Genomic DNA, 21057 nt, shown 5'->3' on the forward strand with positions numbered 1-21057 from the left:
TTAATTAAATGGTTTATGAGAAGGTTTAAATTTCAGGTGCTTTATAGATTTAGAGAGATATTAACACAATGTCACGATTATTTGAGTAATCTGAGTTTACACAGAGTGATAAAGAATAATGCACCACCGCCTGACGTCATAATCAAAAAACAAATGTTATGAATGAAACATAAATTTACCACATGCTCAGCGTGTTTGGAACATCAAACGTTCACTGCTGCACTTGTGTTTTTAATCCAATTTATCGAAAAACAATCGGGGACGGGGATTCCCCTCAGTTTTATATGACACATGCCGGGTTTTAAATTAAATGGCCTTTTCAGCCTTTATTGGCCTTGAAGGTGAAAGGTTTTATGTTAAAAACCTAACCTAGGGTAAGATGTACTTGTGTGCAAAATTTCAGGTCTGTAGGATGAAAAATAAGAGCATCTGTAACAAACAGACAGACAGACACTGCACTTTATAGAGAGAGAGTTATTATGTTGAAGTTCAAATATCCCTACCTCCTCAACTATCTATTGGAGATAACTGCCGTATCTAAAAGGTTACTGTATTAAAAGCTGAAGATAAAATATTTCAAAGAAATATCTTAATAGTTGAACCTATTTATTTTTAATGTCATGTTTTTTGTTCATTTTAGAATGATCATTATTCCATTACTTTTTTGCTTTATTTTTAATCAGTTAAGAAAACCTGTAATGGAGTAGCAAGTGCTCTTTGCAGAAGCTGGTATAATCTCACCTATTGTTATCTCTTATAATTAATTTCTATAAATCAATGGCAGATCTTGTTTGGCCCAAGGTTGGGAGTAAAAGTGATTCTCGAACAGATGAGACACAGAAACTGTAAATGTATTTTAGTTTTCTAGTTTGTATTTTCAAGAGTTTGTCTTTTCTTGCAATACAGTAGATTCTATTGTGCCTCATTCAAAACATCTCTTGTTTCCTGAGTGGCACTTTCTGACTGTTTCAGTTCCCTTAATAATGAAAGAATTCAGCTCATTGAAGGTGTAGCTGAGTTTTCTAACTCTGAAGTTACTCGTTCTGAGTAATTTTCCATATAGAAACTGCCACAGGCCTATTCATCTTGGCCTTTATTTTGTGAATAACCCTGGCCATGAGAGGTTTAGGACGTATCACAACCACTTCCTTCTTTGTTTTGCCTATGCTGTATGCATTGACTGTCTGTGTTTGGATGTCCTTTGTCCTGGTGTTCTAGTCTTTCTTACATAGTCCAGATGTCCAAGGAACAATATGTAGTGGTGGTCTGTTAGCTTCAGGCTAGGGAAGACTTGAAAAATGCTGGGTTAAAGTACTGTCATTCCATCTTCTTTATCATTCTGGTAATTATTGTTTGTTCAAATGTTTATATTATGCTAGATAGACATTAATTGAAAGATAATTAAATAACTTCAAACTGTTATCAGCTCACTTGAGTCATAAACTTTAAGGACACATTGGACATTTCTGTTGAGGCTACCTGTATCATGGTCACCAGTAATATGCCACTGTCCTTACTCGTATGGGGAGTGAAATCAGACTGTTTTTAGCACGAGCATATTTGTTATCCTTGAGAACAAAGCATGTCTTTTTTTGCTGTTTAGTGTGCATGGGTATTGCTTTTGTAAACAGAAGAGGTTCCAAATGTATTAAACTTCAGAATTGAGGTGGAAACTGTCTAAAACCTACCTACTGTACCTCAATACAAAGCCAAAGGTCAATTGTTCATAAAAAGGACTTGCACAAACTTTAACTGCACACTTCCACAAGTTATTGGAAATGATTAACTTTAATCCCCTGTTTCTGGCTACTGTGAGGAGTGATTTCAAAACAACAAAATAAAACAAATACTGGTGTGTACCTTGTGAACATTTGTTGATCCCATTCATAAAACTGAAAGAAAAATGTTCACTTAACTACTTCAGCATCAAAAGACCAATCAGGTTAAGGCTTCAGCTCAAAAAGCTGCCAAGCAATGGTGCCAAAAGTATTTGACAATTTTTCCTGACTTGGAGGCAAAAACAACTAAACTGAGGGATGGAGCAAAACATATAACTATACTCAAAAGATATTATTATCTGTCATACTATATTAGGTGCAATTCTCCATCAACCAAAAAATGCACAATGCTGTTCCCATTACCTCTGAGCCTGCAGAAGTTGTCTCAAGGCTGATAAAGTCATCATGGAGAGATATCAGAAAGCCCAGGCTGTGACTTATAGAGGAACCAAGAAGCACAGTGTAGTCCACTGTTTATCAAGCAAACTTTACATGTGATGCCATTATTTTAACAATAAAATGTATTATAATATATTGCATATTATGCATAATACTACAATTCAATAATATACAATAATATAACATACAGGTAACTGTGAAAATAAAGGAAATACCAACCCAAAGTTTATTAAGGGGGCTAGGGTAATACAAGCCACTAGAACAGCTTTAATTCAGCTAGAATATACAAGTATCTGGAGCTCTACTGGAGGGATCAGTCACCATTCTTCGATGAACCTCATACCATAACAAATCCACCAGAACGCTTCACTGTATGAAAGAAGCACTCTAGCCTCTAAGCTTCTTTTGATGTGTGTTACACACATACTTGTCTTCTTGTTGAAGGTGAAGGATGACTGCACTGCAGCCTGACCATAGTATCCCTCTCTGTGAAGTACTTGATGAAACTGCCTGCTCACCCCTTAGATTGACATTTTCAGTCAATTGATTCAGACTTGTTTGTCTGTGTTGCTGTGCAATTCAAGCCAATGCATGGACATCATCATCCAGTATTATGCACTTTTGTCCATAATGGACCCCACTTGATGATGTCTTTCCCTGAGACTTCCATGCCAGCATCATCTTAGCCATTGTTACTCATGAAACATTAGAAAGTTAAGCAGTTTTCAACTGAAGCTCCTGTCAAACATACCTCAACAACCAATCCCCCCTTCTCTCAAAGTCACTTCTTATAGCCATGGTAGCTAAATTAAAGGGCAACTGCCCAGCATTTTTATACTTTACTCTTAGGATGATGGAATATTAATTGCTTAATTAATGCTGGAACCACACCTGTGTGGAAGAAACCACTTTGAGCATACCTTGTATCCCTCATTTACTCAAGTGTTTCCTTTATTTTTACAATTACTTGTATAATATTATAAAATAATATTGTATGGGACTCTGGAACTGCTACCTTGCTGCACTAAAGCCCTGGGTTAAATTCTGGACCTGGGTTGCTTTCAGAATGGATATACAGCAACATGGTATTTATAGATTAATTGGCTTCTAGGAAAATTGCTTCTAGGTGTGAGTGTGTGCATGTTTATGTTTGTGTCTGTGTTTGCCCTGCCACGGAAAGGCATGCTATCCAGGGTATACTCTGCCTTGCACCCTGAATTGGATGTGGTTAGAAAATGGATGTACAGATGCAGACATTCATGATGCAAACAGTATGCTGTGGTAAAATGCGGTAGGTGTGAACGTCACACCTAAAATGCAGTAGGTGAGCCGTGTCACGTGTCACAATGCGTGTTATGATAATAGTATCTGGAATCACCTTGTAAAACCGCCAGGTGGAGCTAAGAAAGCTTAACGTTTCATGTACAGCATTTGAGTAGTTGCCAGAAAAAGCCCAGTTACGAATCCCGGTCACTGCTGAGGGACTATCCTTTTCCAATTAGACTTTTAATAATTTTAAACTGTGTATTACAGCATGTTAATCATTAAACATTAAAAAGTCGGTATATTTTATAAAAGCAAGATTGCTCAGTTGGACAAAAGTACACAGCCTTCCACCGTCATCATAAATATTTTAATTATTCGTAAATATTTTATGCATCAAAGTCTTTACGGAAGATATTACTAATAGTATTAATAATGAATGACCTTGGACAGGCTGTAAGCTCAAAGTATTACTGTGGTCTACTTTCTTTATAACCGTCTGCATCAGTTTAACTGTTGCAACAGGAAAATACACTGTTTTTTCATTGACAAAAAGTTACACCACAGCATTTCGTTGATCCGATCACGTATTTGTTTCCAATCATACAAAGTAAGTTTTTAGAATCTCCGATTCACCATGCCTTTCACATGCTCATAAACGATATTAATTTAGGAACATAAACATATTATGTAAACTGTATATAGCTGGTATTGGTAGTTTAAATAAAAAATACACACCAGTATTCCACTTTCTTCCTAAACATTTTAAGCATCAAGGTCTTTCATTCGGTTACATACTGTGGTTATTTTGGAAACGTTTTTACATGCTCATTCTGACTATATTAAGTTTATATACTTTGTAACAAGTTATAATGTTTTAACCTTGTCTGCGAATACCCACACTCGTTATTGCAGTAAAAAAATGCATACTTGAAGAATTTGATTAATAGGGAACATAATATGGAATTGTGTATCTAAAGAAATTAATAACGATATAATTATATTCATATACTGTAGCTCAAATCCAGCTAAAAAGAAAATTAGACACAAGAAGAATATTATTGGACAATGTTGTGGGATTTCTCTGTAAACTGAAGAGTTATAGAGGAGACATATTGTGTACTGCCTCTTTTTAGACTTGTAAAAAAGAACATTCCAATGTTAATGCGACACGGAAGATATTATTAATAATGTAGTGCTTTCGGGCTCACATACAGATGCAGCCATTCAAAATGCGCGGGCGATACCGCATTATTTTGCGGTACGCTGTACGCAGTCTACCGCAAGCTACCGGTAAATACCTCGAGTTACCGTAAATTCTCCTATAATACGACAAGCAAAATAATAGTATCCGGAATTTCCGCAAGGTGGAGCTAATAAAGCTCAACCTCTCATGTTTGAGCTGTGGCCATCAAAGTCTTTAACGAAGATATTACTAATAGTATTAATAATGAATGACCTTGGACAAGCTGTAAGTGTAAACTCAAAGTATTGCCCTGGTCAACATTCTTTTTTTCATTGACCGTCTTTGTAAAAGTAACACCACAGCATTTCGCAATCACGCATTTGTTTCCAATCATGCAAAGTACAGTGATTCACCATGCCTTTCACATGCTCATAAAAGAGATTGATTTAGGAACATAAACATATTACCGTATGCAAACTGTACTGTATACAGTATGTATATGTATATTTAATGTCTTAACTGTGCCCGTTTAAGTATTGAATATTCATATCTAATTTTACCACTGAAGGGAAATCTTAGTAGCTGAGCATAAAAAGAATAGGAGCATACTGCAACGCGTGTGAAGGCCATAAACGATATTAATTTTGGAACATAAACATACAGTATATGGCTGGTCTCGGTACTTTAAAGAAAACATACACGAAACATGGTTTCATTATGACCAGAATCGGTCTTGAGATATTTTTAACTTGATTTACAGTATTTGAGAGGTATGTCTTAACACCGATACTACAGTGCTTAAGTACTGCTCACGTATATGTTTCTAGGTTTATATTATGCATTTCATACGGTCAAATTACTTTTGAGCAACTAATAAGAAGCGCGAAACGGTATGCGTTTTAGTTTCGTTTTGTGCTGGGACCCGTGGATTGATTAGAGATATCAAGTACATACAAGTCATTTTTTAAATGTTGTAGTTCGTCTTGAAAAAATGTTACGAGTACATCATCTATCAACAATTACACAGGTTCTGTTTCCATATTGCGGATTTTGGTTACGTAATATTATTTTCTAGATTTCACGTTGTGAATATATGATTTGGGCAAACAGAGCCGCAAAGAAGTACATTATGGGTTGTTGTTTTTTTTTTTGCAGTTTTATCTAGAACAAGCGATGCTTAAACCTTTGTCTGATTCTTGTGAAACTATCCACATGACAGTTACAGTACCTAGGAGTTGACTTCAGTGATGTCACTGATGGGATGTTTCTAAAAATCCATCCTCTGTAAAACGTCTTCTCTAGTTGTCCTGCATATGTATTAGCTAATGAAGCTGTGTGTTCTGAGCCTGGATCTCTACATTTCTGTATGAACCAGCTCAGAGGGCTAAAGACAGCTTGTGTTTAAATTGAGTGTAAGGCAATTTATGCTTCTAAAGTCATGGTCAGCATTTATTATTGTACTGTGCTGTAAACTTGTTCTGTGCCAAGTCACATTATTTTATAGCGTTTTTATAGCGTTATCAAATCCGGTGGCGCTGTGTGTTAGTTTCCTGACTCCCATGTCACATGGTCTGTGATTGAAACCTGTAAAACCGGTTTAATTCGTCACAGCCAGCACTCCGGTTGTAAAGTAGAAGTAGGCGAGATTTCCAGCGAAAAACACCTCCCCCTTCTTCAGGTGTGAGAGTCTTCTGCTCAGAATGAAACACTAAAATGTAATGTAGGCTCTGAATGGGTTCAATTATGATTTGGGCTTGATTAAGGTCGCTGCCTTTCATCTAAAACCCTACTTGAATCCTTCTAAACTAAAAATCAGTGTTAGTGAGTTCTAAATAAAGAGGTATCAAGGTAACAGTGAAACGGGCGGACAGTCTGGGGAGATCGCCCGTTTTCCATGTAAATAGTTCCCTGGTTCCGCACCCCTTGGTGTTTCTCTCGCTCTCTCTCGGGTCACCTGATCATTAGCTCGAAAGATTTGAGTGCTTTGTGTATATTCTAATGGTAGTGGGGGCAGGGTGTGTGGGAACAGGTTTGGTTGAAATTGCATTGGAGATCTATGTTCTTCACACCTGAAACATTTTCTCTGAAAGCATTTTCTTCGCAGTTTAACCGATCTTGTTACAGCATGTTACAGTTTACTATTATTAACCATATTAATTTTAAGTGCTTAATGTAAAATCTTGTAAAAATATATTTTCATTGTTCAAATATACATTAAGTCTGACTATCATATAATAAGTTAAATACAAAACTAAAGAAAAAATAGGGTTAAATATAATTCAAAATATTTTGCCAACAATGTTAACTATTTATGAATAATAAAATGTATTAACTAAGGAGTAGGATGGCACAGTTGTTAGTATGTTTTTTGTTTTGTTTCTTTTTCATAAATACAACAGTAGTACCTGATGTCTCAGTGGCTTTCAAAATTAAATTATGCATGCAAACCTGTGAACTAGAAAGATAACTAAGATATCCATCCATTTATAATGGTGGCAAAGTGGTTAGCATTGCTATCTTGCAGCACTGGGGTCCTAGGTTCAATTCCTGCCATCCTGTGTGTGCGGGGTTTACATGTTCTCTCCGGGTTACATGGTTTTTCTCCATATGTGTGATATGACTCCCTCTCGCACTCCAAAACATACTGGTAAGTTAATTGGTTTATGGGAAAACTGGCCCTGGTGTGTGTGTGTTTGTGTCTGTCTGTCCTGTGATGGACTGGCGCTATGTCCCGGGTGTATTCTGCCTTGAGTCTATTGCTTACTGGGATAGGCTCCAAATCCTCTGTACTGGATAAAGAGATTAGAAATGGAAGTAAAGGCACTGTGTGGATGGAACTATACACAGTGTTAGAAACCCACTATGAAATGGCAGCATCTCACTGAGATAAAATATTTTATAGTGCTGGCTTAAGGAAACAGCCTTTCCACCTCTCTTGCACATCAGTATCCATACCTAGTTATTTAAACAAATTGCCTCTAATTATAAACATCTTAATATGCTGGCTCTGTGGATCCGCATCAGCTATGTTTGCCCATTCCTTCAATTCATGTGCATCCAACACACAGTTCAATGCCAGCAACTACACATAATCTAAAATACAATCCTTATTTCCGTATCTATGTAAACATATAGTCTGTTAACTTCATCATCTTCATCAAAAGTATGCCTAACCCCATTAGGAAGTGTTCTTGTTATAAGTGTATTCCTCAGCTTTCCCCAAATTATCTTCTTCTTGCCAACATCTCTAGTCTTTTATCCTGCAATAACTCAGCCAACACTTAAATCTGTTAATTTCTTTAAATCACAAATATCATGTGTAAATACTGGCCATGTAATACTCTGCATTGTGGAATAATAGTTTATTTTAAAGGGAACTAGAGAAACTAAGAACTAGAGAAATCAAGAAAGGCTTTTTTTCTAGAATTAATAAATGCACATCCTGTTCACTGGGGAAATTAAATCCACACTGAGCAATCTTCAATATGTTCAGAATATGACAGCAAGAATCCTATCAGGGATGCATTACACCTGTTTTCAAGTCCTTGCACTGGTTACCTATCAGATTTCGAGTCAACTTCAAAATCCTTATCCTCCTTATATACTGTCCTACAACTGTTATTATTGATCTCCGAATTATTGTACTTGACATGACTTCATTCAGCCTTTCCTGAACGTCTATGACAGGCAGAGAGAGTGCTGTTTCTGGTGCGATCTTTTGCAGCTGACATTTCACTGTTTTAAACGAACAAGAAATTAGATTGCTCATAAATCACTTATTCTATATAAACACAGCGTAATTGCCCTCCGAAAATCCTCTTTTTCTTGTTCGTTTTAGAGACCTTGATCGAAACTGATTTTAGATGTCAGAAAGGATTTATTTTCTCTGTATTTCCTACATTGCTTTGTCGAGATTTTAACTTTATATCTAACTTTATATCTAGGCTCAGATTTCAACTATAAATCGTACAGTAATTAATAGCAGTAAATACTGATGTTTATACATAAAAAAGTCATGCCTTGGAGTATAGACCCCCAAAGGAATGCCATAGACTCAAACTGCAAAATAAACACATACAGAAAGAAAGTATTTGTATTGTAATTGCAAATCCTGGTACTGTATGAGTGATTGGTATGACTTTCCTCATTACAAATCTCTTATTAGAATTTAAATTTCTCTGTAACTCCAGGTCAGAACAGAGAAAATGTAACTGCCTTAAGGAGTTTACGATTATGAAAAATAGAAGGATAAGCATGATACGTATGTCTTCTGTCATTTTCTAAGTCATGTTACTGAGCACCAAATCTTATTGAGAATATGAATCCATTTAAGGTTTATACCATTAAAGTAACGGTTTATTCCATGCTGAAAATGTTTGTACCAGACTTTTTTGAGGCCTGTTTAATTGTGTCTGAAGTCTGATGTTGTAAATTTTATTGTTAAAAAGATCCATGAAAATGTCACTACTAAAGTTAGCTGGTACTGTTGGTATTGTAAGTGGCAAGTAGAGCTCATATTTTAGATTTTGTGTAGTTGCTAGCGTTGAACTGTGTGTTGGATGCACATGAATTTAAGGAATGGGCAAACATAGCTGATGCGGATCCACAGAGCCAGCATATTAAGATGTTTATAATTAGAGGCAATTTGTTTAAATAACTAGGTATGGATACTGATGTGCAAGAGAGGTGGAAAGGCTGTTTCCTTAAGCCAGCACTATAAAATATTTTATCTCAGTGAGATGCTGCCATTTCATAGTGGGTTTCTAACACTGTGTATAGTTCCATCCACACAGTGCCTTTACTTCCATCCATTTCTAATCTCTTTATCCAGTACAGAGGATTTGGAGCCTATCCCAGTAAGCGACGGACACAAGGCAGAATACACCCTGGACATAGCGCCAGTCCATCACAGGACAGACAGACACAAACACACACACACCAGGGCCAGTTTAAATCTAACCTCAGAACCTTTCTTTTCAGAAGACTTAGTGTCTGTATCTGCTTCATTTTCTAATTTTGGTAGCACCTCTAACTGCTTGTCTTTCTTATATGCATTTATTTTGTAATCTGTGGTCCTTTTATCTTTTTTTACATCTACTGTATTGCTTTGAGATGCCACCTTTAATGGTGATATATCAAATACAGTTTTTTATTATTGTTATAGGGAAACATGATCAGATTTTCCCTGGTTCAGAAAAAAAGATCTAAAGTATACTAGTTTGTCACTCTTCTCATTCCCTTTGCTAAATGACTTTTCATACTAATCTGATCAATCTAACTGCCAGTTTTCTGTGCTTTCTCTATCCTGCTAGATTTGCAATTATTCTGAAAATTTTCATCTTGAAATAACTCATTTCTAAATACCTTTTTCACTGTTAACATCTTGCAGCAACTCTGCGACAAAATATACACTCTGACAGTTCATCCTGCTACCAACATTAAATAAAACAAATCTTAAGATTTCTATATTTATGTCTTTATTTAGTGGTTTCATTAGTGACAAAGGCTAAACTTTCTTGGAAAAATGTCTTTTATGTGTTGCGGAAAAAAACTGACTTGCTTTAACAAAATATGTTTACAAATCCTTTCACCTGGCATTTTCGTAGTTAGAAATTATGGAACGCTCTGTTAAAAGCAAGGGAGTTTTTATGTCCGTTGCAGTTCTTTTGCAACATGAATATAATTATATCGTTATTAATTTCTTGAGATACGCGATTCCATATTATATTCCCTTTTAGTCAAATTCTAAAAGTATGCTTGTTGACTCTGGTATCGCGTTAGTTAAAGACTTCGATGCTTAAAATGTTTAGGGAGAAATGGAATACTGGTGTGTATGTTTTCTTTAAAGTACCGAGACCAGCCATATACTGTATGTTTAAGTTCCAAAATTAATATCGTTTATGGACTTCACACGCGTTGCAGTATGCTCCTATTCTTTTTATGCTCAGGCACTAAGTAAAAGGAGATGCTTCATATTGCTTGACTAATTTTAAAAACTAAGTTATAAATGCAGACGCTCCCTCGGTGCGCTGCTCTGGTGCGCCGGCTCTTACACAGTGCCTGTCTGCCGTAAGCGTTACAATATACATACCCAACACTGCTTGTGCCCATCTGTCATGCAAATAAAACACCTTGAATTGAATTGAATTGAGGGGAGAGGGGGGGGATACTAAAGCCAATACTGGCTCAATGCCCTCGATGGGCTTTGATGTGCTAATGCGTTGGTTTAATACTCCGGGTGTGGCAGGCTTCCAATGTCAACTCGACTCGATTGGAAGACAATGAACGTATTTTGTGATATTTAGAAATATAAATTTGTTTGGTGCGAGTGAGGTTTTATTTAATCTCTAACCAAGGGAAACGTTTCATTTTTTCAAAGAAATGTTTGTTAAAAAATAAAGTCATAGTTCTATGGGATTCAATCACAGACCATGTGACATGGGAGTCAGGAAACTAACACACAGCGCCACCGGATTTAATAACGCAATAAAAACGCTATAAAATAATGTGACTAGGCACAGAAAAAGTTTACAGCACAGTACAATAATAAATGCTGACCATGACTTTAGAAGCATAAATTACCTTACACTCAATTTAAACACAAGCTGTCTTTCTGTATGAACCTCTAAGCTGGTTCATACAGAAAATGTAGAAATGCATTAGCCTGATTATGATTAAAAAACACATAATTAAACACGCGTTTGCGATTTAAATCAGAACACGATTTAAATCAATATAAATGTTTATATTGTAACGCATACTGTCCAGCCTCCATTTCTCTATAAAAATTTACTCTGTTGCACACACACACACACACACACACACTAGAAGCAGGAACCGCTGTCAGAAGGGAAGATATGTTCAAAATATCGCAAATATTGATCATGTTGCGATATTTTGAAATATAAAAGTCAATTGATTGTCCATAATATCGCTATTCTATTTTTTCGAAGAAATGTTTGTTAAAAGAAAAGTCCAGCACCAGCTGGATTCAAACACACAACCTGCCAGTTGGTAGTCACGCACCTAGACCAGTAGGCTACAAGACAGCTCGCATGAACAGGCAGGCGAAACAGCCCTACACAGCCCTGTCGCAGTACACGGATATAATCATACCATTATTAAATTCTTTAGATACGCGATTCCATTTTATATTCCCTTTTAATCAAATTCTAAAAGTATGCTTGTTGACTCCGGTATCACGTTAGTTAAAGACTTCGAAGCTTAAAATGTTTAGGGAGAAATGGAATACTGGTGTGTATTTTTTTCTTTAAAGTACCAAGACCAGCTATATACTGTATGTTTATGTTCCAAAATTAATATCGTTTATGACCTTCAGATGCATTATGCTCCTCTTCTTTTTATGCTCAGCTACTAAAATTTCCCTTTAGTGGTAAAATTCCATATAAATATTCAAAACTAAGCGGATTGAAATGTGCACAGTAAAGACATTGAATGATTAAATCTTTTCACTACCAACCAATGCACCACAAGTGCCCCTGTCGGTCATTTTGGCCAGCCAATCACTTACCGCGGTGCCCTACGGTGCCCTGTGGGTTGGTTACTGCACCGCGGGTTTTTACCGCTCATTTTGAATGGCTGCATCTGTAGATATGCGCCCAACACCGCTGGAGGATCAAACCCGGGTCTCTGGCGTCACTCTACAGGGAACCAGCCAGTTCAGCCAAAGTGAGATCTCCCCTCACCCCTGGCAGAACAGGTCCCTGCTATTCACAGGGATGGCAGTGTCATCACCGCGCTGGCAAGCCCAGTATGTGTTAAGCCTTTGTCACTAATGAAACCACTAAATAAAGACATAAATATAGAAATCCCTACATTACAAACTCCAAGCGTTTCAGTTTTGTCTATTGCTACAATATCGACAGCAGTGTAGTTACAAGGAACATGTCAAAATGTTCCCAAAATAACCACAATTGAACGAGTTGAGGGTTTTGATAATAAAAGAGAAATCATAACATACAGCAACCTGCGCGGCAAGGGAGAGGCATTTATCAAGAGATGTAGGTCTGTTCGGAGACAGCTGACCTAGCGTTTGACTGCATGAACATACTGTCTCCGGCTTCTGCATCTTTAGGAGTATCTCCACCCTCCCAACCCTTCCCAGCAAAGAGTCATACTGCTCCAGCTGCTGCTGAGAAGTCTTCACACAGGTGCTGCTTTTACAGGTTGGCACCCTGGCCAGTGGCTGAGAGCAGAGACCCACAGGCTGTGGCAAAATAACAGAATACATGTAAGAAATAATGTCACACAGTAGTATTTAGCAGTTGCGGAACAGACGTCAACATAAACTTTTCGTTTCATCCGTCTTACTGCTTTCTTTGTTACTGTCCTGGTAGTCTTCGAAGATCATTTCACGTGTGCGGTGTTTTCCTGAAGAACAGGCTGCGAAGAAATATTTATAATAGAATGTATAATTCAATACAGCAATAATACCTTGTATTATGCACTATAATTGGATATCTCAGATGAAGCCTGCTGTATTTGCTTTCCCTCTGCACTTAGTAAGCTGAGGCAGCTGAAGTACTACGACTCTTCCCGTAAAAAAGTCTTTGTTTCCATACTATGGCTGTTATAGTGCAGGCTCGTGGATTTTTTTTGTGATGGGAACTCAACTTAACCAAATCCCTTGGTGTATTTATATTATATTCTTGTGTACGACTAGAATAGGTGAACCTTCCAATGAAAGACAGGTTCCTTTCGCCCAAGACTGGCAGGAAACAGTCGAAACTCGCCACACTCGGACTGTTAACTCGATCAACCTTTTTTAATAGCCTTGCAAATGAGCTCACACTGTAGGATATGCCTGCTCAAAAACTAATGTGTTCCCAAAAGCAAATACTGCACAATTATCACAACATTTGCAAACATTCCCAATACATAACTACGTTATTTAATCTGCATTGTTCTATTTTATACCGTGACAGGAGAATACACACTGTTTAAATTATTGTTGCTGCTGGGCTTCAAGCTTTGAGTCGCCTACTTACTTCTTCGACTAGCTTGCAGAGAAAGTCCTTGCCCTGCTTTTTATCTATCACTTAATAAAAAGGTCAATGTAGAACATGTTATTTATTACTGTGAATTTATTTTTGGGCTTTACATTTACATTTATAATACAGAGTCCCCTTTACCCCCATTTTGATTAAAATCGAAAACGCTTTTTATTATTTAGCAGTTTAATTAACTGCTTTTATTGATTCACAATCTGACAATGCAAGACAAAACAAAAGCATCTGTGAAATCACATTCCCGAATGTCCCCAAATGCGCTCAACAATCTTAGGAAGAACATGAAAAAGCCTGTTAATAAAATTGTTGCAACTTTGTTCTGTCAGTTCTTCCTCCCAGAATTTGTAAGTCACTACATTATTACATAAGATGTAACAGAAGATACATTATGTTACATAACATATGTAATATCTTCCGTGTCACATTAACATTGGAATGTCCTTTTTTACAAGTGTAAAAATAGGCAATACACAATGTGTCTCCTCTATGACTCTTCCGTTTACAGAGAAATTCCGCCAGAGCCTCACAACATTGTTCAATAATACTCTTCTTGTGTCTAATTTTTAGTTTAGCAGGATTTGCGTGATAAGCACATTGTTTAATGGGGATTACATTACCCCCGTCTATATCACTGTACAACACTAAGTATTTCAGGGGGATGGCTGTGTGAGCCTGCATAGTCTGCAAAGGAATAAGTAATAGGTTTATTCCATGCTGAAAAGAGAAGAGAGAAAACACAATGTTTTGGCTGTGAAGCCTTCTTCAGGTGTGAGGGTCTTCAGCTCAAAATGAAACGCTTGGAGTTTGTAATGTAGGGCGCTCTGAATGAGTTAAACTTTGATGCGGGACAAATTTCCCACAAGCTATACTGATTCTCTCTGATGCAGTGCATCAGCTGGTCAGATGACTGAGGGTGGTACATTATTTCCCACTGCATTCCGGGGAATGTAGTTTTGATAAGAAACCTCCATCTACAGATGCAGCCATTCAAAATGCGCGGGCGATACCGCATTATTTTCCGGTATGCTGTACGCAGTCTACCGCAAGTTACCGGTAAATACCGCAAGTTACCGGTAAATACCGCTAGCAAAATAATAGTATCCGGAATTTCCGCAAGGTGGAGCTAATAAAGCTCAACCTCTCATGTTTGAGCTGTAGCCATCAAAGTCTTTAACGAAGATATCACTAATAGTATTAATAATAAATGACCTTGGACAAGCTGTAAACTCAAAGTATTGCCCTGGTCCACATTCTTTTTTTCATTGACCGTCTTTGTAAAAGTAACACCACAGCATTTCGCAATCACGCATTTTTTCCAATCATGCAAAGTACAGTAATTTTTGAGAATCGATTCACCATGCCTTACACATGCTCATAAAAGAGATTGATTTAGGAACATAAACATATTACCGTATGCAAACTGTACTGTATACCGTATGTATATGTATATTAAATGTCTTAACTGTGCCCGTTTAAGTATTGAATATTTATATGGAATTTTACCACTGAAGGGAAATCTTAGTAGCTGAGCATAAAAAGAATAGGAGCATACTGCAACACGTGTGAAGGCCATAAACGATATTAATTTTGGAACATAAACATACAGTATATGGCTGGTCTCGGTACTTTAAAGAAAAAATACACACCAGTATTCCATTTCTCCCTAAACATTTTATATATATAATATATAATATTGAATATAATATTGAACCGCGTATATATTTTATGAAAGCAAGATTGCTCAGCTGGACAAAAGTACACAACCTACCTTTATCAGAAATATTTATGCATCAAAGCCTTTACCGAAGATATTACTAATAGTATTAATAATGAATGACTTTGGACAAGCTGTATACTCAAAGTATAATTTCTTTAGCACATTTGTACAAGCACTTGGAATCTGTCCAAGCCATACTTTGTCAGGCATTTTGTTTTACTTCAAAGGGCATAAAAACTCCCTTGCTTTTAACAGGGCATTTCATAATTTCTAACTACGAAAATGATTTAAAATGTGACACTTATCATTCAACTAGAGCTCAAAATATCACAAGGATCCTCAAGAGCACAGCAAAGACTGTATTAAAATATACTTGTTTGAGATACATGAGAATCCAGGCTTTTTTTATCAATGCTTTCTTTTCCGTATACCAGATTTTATGGAACCACTTCAGAAGGGTGTCAGCCAGTCAGATTCCAGGAATCGGTACTTTAAAGGAAAAATACACACCGGTATTCCATTTCTCCCTAAACATTTCAAGCATCGAAGTATTTAACTAGCATGTGAAATAGCGTGTGAAAAAGTGGTAGTTTTAAGCTTTTCTGCTAATATAATATGGAATCGCGTATCTAAAGAATTTAATAACGATATGATTATATTCGTGTACTGCGACAGGGCTATGTAGGGCTGTTTCGCCTCCCTGTCATGCGAGTTGTCTTGTAGCCTACTGGTCTATGTGCCTGATTAACAACTTGTAGGTTGTGTGTTCAAATCCAGCTGGTGCTGGACTTTTCTTTTAACAAACATTTCTTCGAAAAAATAGAATAGCGATATTATGGACAATCAATTGACTTTTATATTTCAAAATATCGCAACATGATCGATTCTAAGTCATTTTTGATAACAATGAATAGTCACCTTCTTCCCTTCTGACAACGGTCCCTGCTTCTGCTTCCTGCTTCTATTGTGTGTGTGTGTAATAGAGTACATTTTTATAGAGAAATGGAGGCTGGACAGTATGCGATACAATATAAACATTTATATTGATTTAAATCGTGTTTTGATTTAAATCGCAAACGCGTGTTTAATTATATGTGTTTTTTTAATCATAATCAGGCTAATGCAACATAAATTGATACAGTATCTCTGTCTTATTTTTAGTAAATAAAGTGCATTTTTGCACACTATATGTGCAAACGTTTTATGATATGTCGTTGTTGTGAATGTCTGTGGACATGTGCTGGCTGGACAGGAGGCTCCACTGTACACAGAGAGCTTAGAAGACAAAGATCAGACCTGGGCGCCGACAGTCAATCTGGACAAGACCAGTTATGGTTTTCCAGAAAAAAAGCCAGACCCCAGGGAAACAGCTACAAATTCACACTTAACAACACATTAACACCTAACAACGGGAGCAGGGACGAATTAGGCCAGTACCCACTATTGTTAAACATACAGAAAAGGATATTAAAGTATTGAATATTAGTATTGGCTTTAGTATTAGCCATACAGAACATTAAAGTGCCCCTTTTCCATTCAGCGGGTGCCTGAGCCGCTGTGTCCTATCTTCTGACAGTCGCCGTTGTGAACAAACATTTCTTTGAAAAAATGAGACGTTTCCCTTGGTCAGAGATATAAATATATAATATATAAATAAATTAAATTTAACTAACGTGAAATAGCGTGTGAAAAAGTGGTAGTTTAAGCTTTTCTGCTAATATAATATGGAATCACGTATCTAAAGAATTTAATAACGATATGATTATATTCGTGTACTGCGACAGGGCTGTGTAGGGCTGTTTCGCCTCTCACTTCATGCAACTGTACCAGGAAGAGGATTTCATTCTATTCGAAACGTGTATTTTAAAAGTTTAAGAAGTAAAAACCTTACAGTGTACACAGATTTCTAAACTGATCAGGATCGTTATCTTTGTCTTATGCATAATAATGTTCACCGCTCTGTCCAGCAAATTAATAATAAACTTTATTTTATATAGCGTTTTAAACGAATAAGTAATTAGATTGCTCACAAACCTAATCACTTGCTTTTTCTTTTTATTTAGGCTCAGATTTCAACTATAGATCGTATTATTAATAACCATAATAACAACCAACCAACAAAAACAACCATATAAACATAATACCAACCAAAAACATAGATAACAACCACAATACAAAATCAAATATATCAAACCAGTATACTCTCGCAAATTCCTCCAATTATCATAATCCCGCCCCTTATGCAAAACCAAACCCTCCTCCCATCCCAGTTTCTCCTCTTTATCATAAACAAAATCCACTTCAATTTTCAACATAAAGCCTTACTGCTTGCTGGGTTTTTGAGGGGGGGTGTCTTTCGCTGGAAATCTCGCCTGCTTCTACTTTACGAGTACAACCCCCTCTCTGCAGGAGTGCTGGCTGTGACGAATTAAACCGGTTTCACAAGTATTGTAGGAAGTACAGTGTTAACTGGTAGATGGGCACCTCAATTAAGTCGCTTTAACATGCTAATGCATTGGTGTAACAGTCCGGGAGTGGCAAGCTTCTAATGTCAACTCGACTCGATTGGAAGACAATGAACGTATTTTAGCCCTAAATGAATTAATAGCAAACATGGTTTACATAAAATACATTTTTCCAAGAAAGTTTATAATAATGCGATCTATAGTTGAAATCTGAGCCTAAATATAAAGGAAAAGCATTTTCAGAGAGCAATCACGCTGTGTTTATGTAGAAAAAGCGATTAGGTTTATGAGCAATCTAATTACCTATTCGCCTAAAGCGCTATATAAAATAAAGTTTATTTAGAGATGAATGATCAGTGTCGCAGTTTAAATAATTTTCGTAGGAGGGCTTGGACAGATTCCAAGTGCATTTTTGCAATTTACGTTGTAATACAGTTTAGAATACAGTTAGTCTAAGCTTTATCAGCTTTATTTATGGGTTGCAATTTAGAAAAAGTCAAAAACTGCACTCAAAATGCAATTTAGAGCTTTCTGGCAAGGGGAGACACCCAAATTATAATGTAACATGCCACTGTTTGTGCATTAACAAAGTTATACTGCAATTTTCCTTAGATACACGATTAAAAAAAATAAATTTTTTGAATCCCCGGCGGAACACACTCCATAAGAATCAGCGCTTTTATACAGTATATCGCCTTTAAACACATATATTTAAACACGCGTTTACGATTTAAATCAAAACGCGATTCAAATCAATATAAATGTTTATTTTGTAACACATAGGTGACTATTCATTGTTATTAAAAAGACTTAAATTTGATCATGTTGTGATATTTAGAAATATAAATTTGTTTGGTGCGAGTGAGGTTTTATTTAATCTCTGACCAAGGGAAACGTTTCATTTTTTCAAAGAAATGTTTGTTAAAAAATAAAGTGATACACCAATGCATTAGTATGTTAAAGCGACTTAATTGAGGTGCCCAGCTACCAGTTAACACTGTACTTCCTACAATACTTGTGAAACCGGTTTAATTCGTCACAGCCAGCACTCCTGCAGAGAGGGGGTTGTACTCGTAAAGTAGAAGCAGGCGAGATTTCCAGCGAAAGACACCCCCCCTCAAAAACCCAGCAAGCAGTAAGGCTTTATGTTGAAAATTGAGGTGGATTTTGTTTATGATAAAGAGGAGAAACTGGGATGGGAGGAGGGTTTGGTTTTGCATAAGGGGCGGGATTATGTTAATTGTAGGAATTGCGAGAGTATATTGGTTTAATATATTTGATTTTGTATTGTGGTCGTTATCTATGTTTTTGGTTGGTATTATGTTTATATGGTTGTTTTTGTTGGTTGGTTGTTATTATGGTTATTAATAATACGATCTATAGTTGAAATCTGAGCCTAAATAAAAAGAAAAAGCAAGTGATTAGGTTTATGAGCAATCTAATTACTTATTCGTTTAAAACGCTATATAAAATAAAGTTTATTATTAATTTGCTGGACAGAGCGGTGAACATTATTATGCATAAGACAAAGATAACGATCCTGATCAGTTTAGAAATCTGTGTACGCTGTAAGGTTTTTACTTCTTAAACTTTTAAAATACACGTTTCGAATAGAATGAAATCCTCTTCCTGGTACAGTTGCATGAAGTGAGAGGCGAAACAGCCCTACACAGCCCTGTCGCAGTACACGGATATAATCATACCGTTATTAAATTCTTTAGATACGCGATTCCATTTTATATTCCCTTTTAATCAAATTCTAAAAGTATGCTTGTTGACTCCGGTATCACGTTAGTTAAAGACTTCGAAGCTTAAAATGTTTAGGGAGAAATGGAATACTGGTGTGTATTTTTTTCTTTAAAGTACCAAGACCAGCTACTGTATATACTGTATGTTTATGTTCCGAAATTAATATAGTTTATGGCCTTCACACGCGTTACAGTATGCTCCTATTCTTTTTATGCTCAGCTACTAAGATTTCCCTTCAGTGGTAAAATTCAATATCTACAACGGGCACAGCAAAGACGTTTACTGTACAGTAAGTCTTTCTACGACAGACCAACGGACCACGAGTGCCCCTGTTGGTCAACCAATCACGTACTGCGGTGCCACGCGTCATCTTGCGTCACGCTGTGCGACGCCACCTGCGGTACGTGTCTGTAACGCGCACTTTGAATGGCTGCATCTGTATCACTCTCTCACAATCCATCATGCCTGAATGAGTCAAATAAAAAATAAAACGTGTTTACAAAGTGGATTACAGTAATACTACCAGCTATATAAATACATATATTTAGATCCTTAAATTAATATCATTATTAATTTCTTTAGATATGCAATTCCATATTATATTCCCTAATAAGTAAATTCTAAAAATTATGCGTTTCTTTTACTGCGATAATGAGCGCAAGTATTCATGGAAAATGTTAATCACTTAACTCACTTCACTTTGAACGTTTTGTGATATTTATATTTGTGATATACAAAATGTGAATACAGTGTCCATAATATTTGCTATTTTAGTTTTTCAAAGAAATGTTTATTTTGTTCAAAGAAATCTTATGGTGAATGGTGATAGCCGGGATTGAACCCCCAACCTCAAGCATGCAAAGCACACGCTTAAGCCATTACACCACAGACATAATCATATTGGAAAGAGTGAAACTGATGCAGACATTTCCAAAGAAAGTGTACTACTGTGATCATTTGAGCTCCAGTATATGAATATAATTATATCATTATTAATTTCTTTAGATACGCAATTCCATATTATATTCCCTATTAATCAAATTCTAAAAAGTATGCATTTTTTAACTGCGATAACGAGCGTAAGTATTCGCAGAAAAGGTTAAAACATTATAACTTTTTATGAAGCATAGAAACCTGATATAGTCAGAAGGAGGACGTAAAAACTTTTCCAAAATAACCACAGTATGTAAGCGAATGAAAGACTTTGATGCTTAAAATGTTTAGGAAGAAAGTGGAATACTGGTGTGTATTTTTTATTTAAACTACCAATACCAGCGATATTCAGTTTACATAATATGTTTATATTCCTAAATTAATATCGTTTATGACCTTCAGATGCATTATGCTCCTCTTCTTTTTATGCTCAGCTACTAAAATTTCCCTTTAGTTGTAAAATTCCATATAAATATTCAATACTTAGCAGATTAAGACATGCACACTAAAGAGATTAAATGATTAAATAATTTCACTA

At 36.3% G+C, this 21057-nt stretch overlaps 1 protein-coding gene across 1 annotated transcript in view; it reads left to right on the forward strand.

Moving 5' to 3' along the window:
- Nucleotides 1–21057, forward strand: part of LOC148815789 (uncharacterized) — a 144204-nt gene that overhangs the window by 13419 nt on the left and 109728 nt on the right. The gene's annotated exons all lie outside the window — the stretch shown is intronic.

This window comes from Atractosteus spatula, chromosome 24 (assembly GCF_055471065.1).
Source record: "Atractosteus spatula isolate fAtrSpa1 chromosome 24, fAtrSpa1.hap1, whole genome shotgun sequence".
NCBI lineage: Eukaryota > Metazoa > Chordata > Actinopteri > Semionotiformes > Lepisosteidae > Atractosteus > Atractosteus spatula.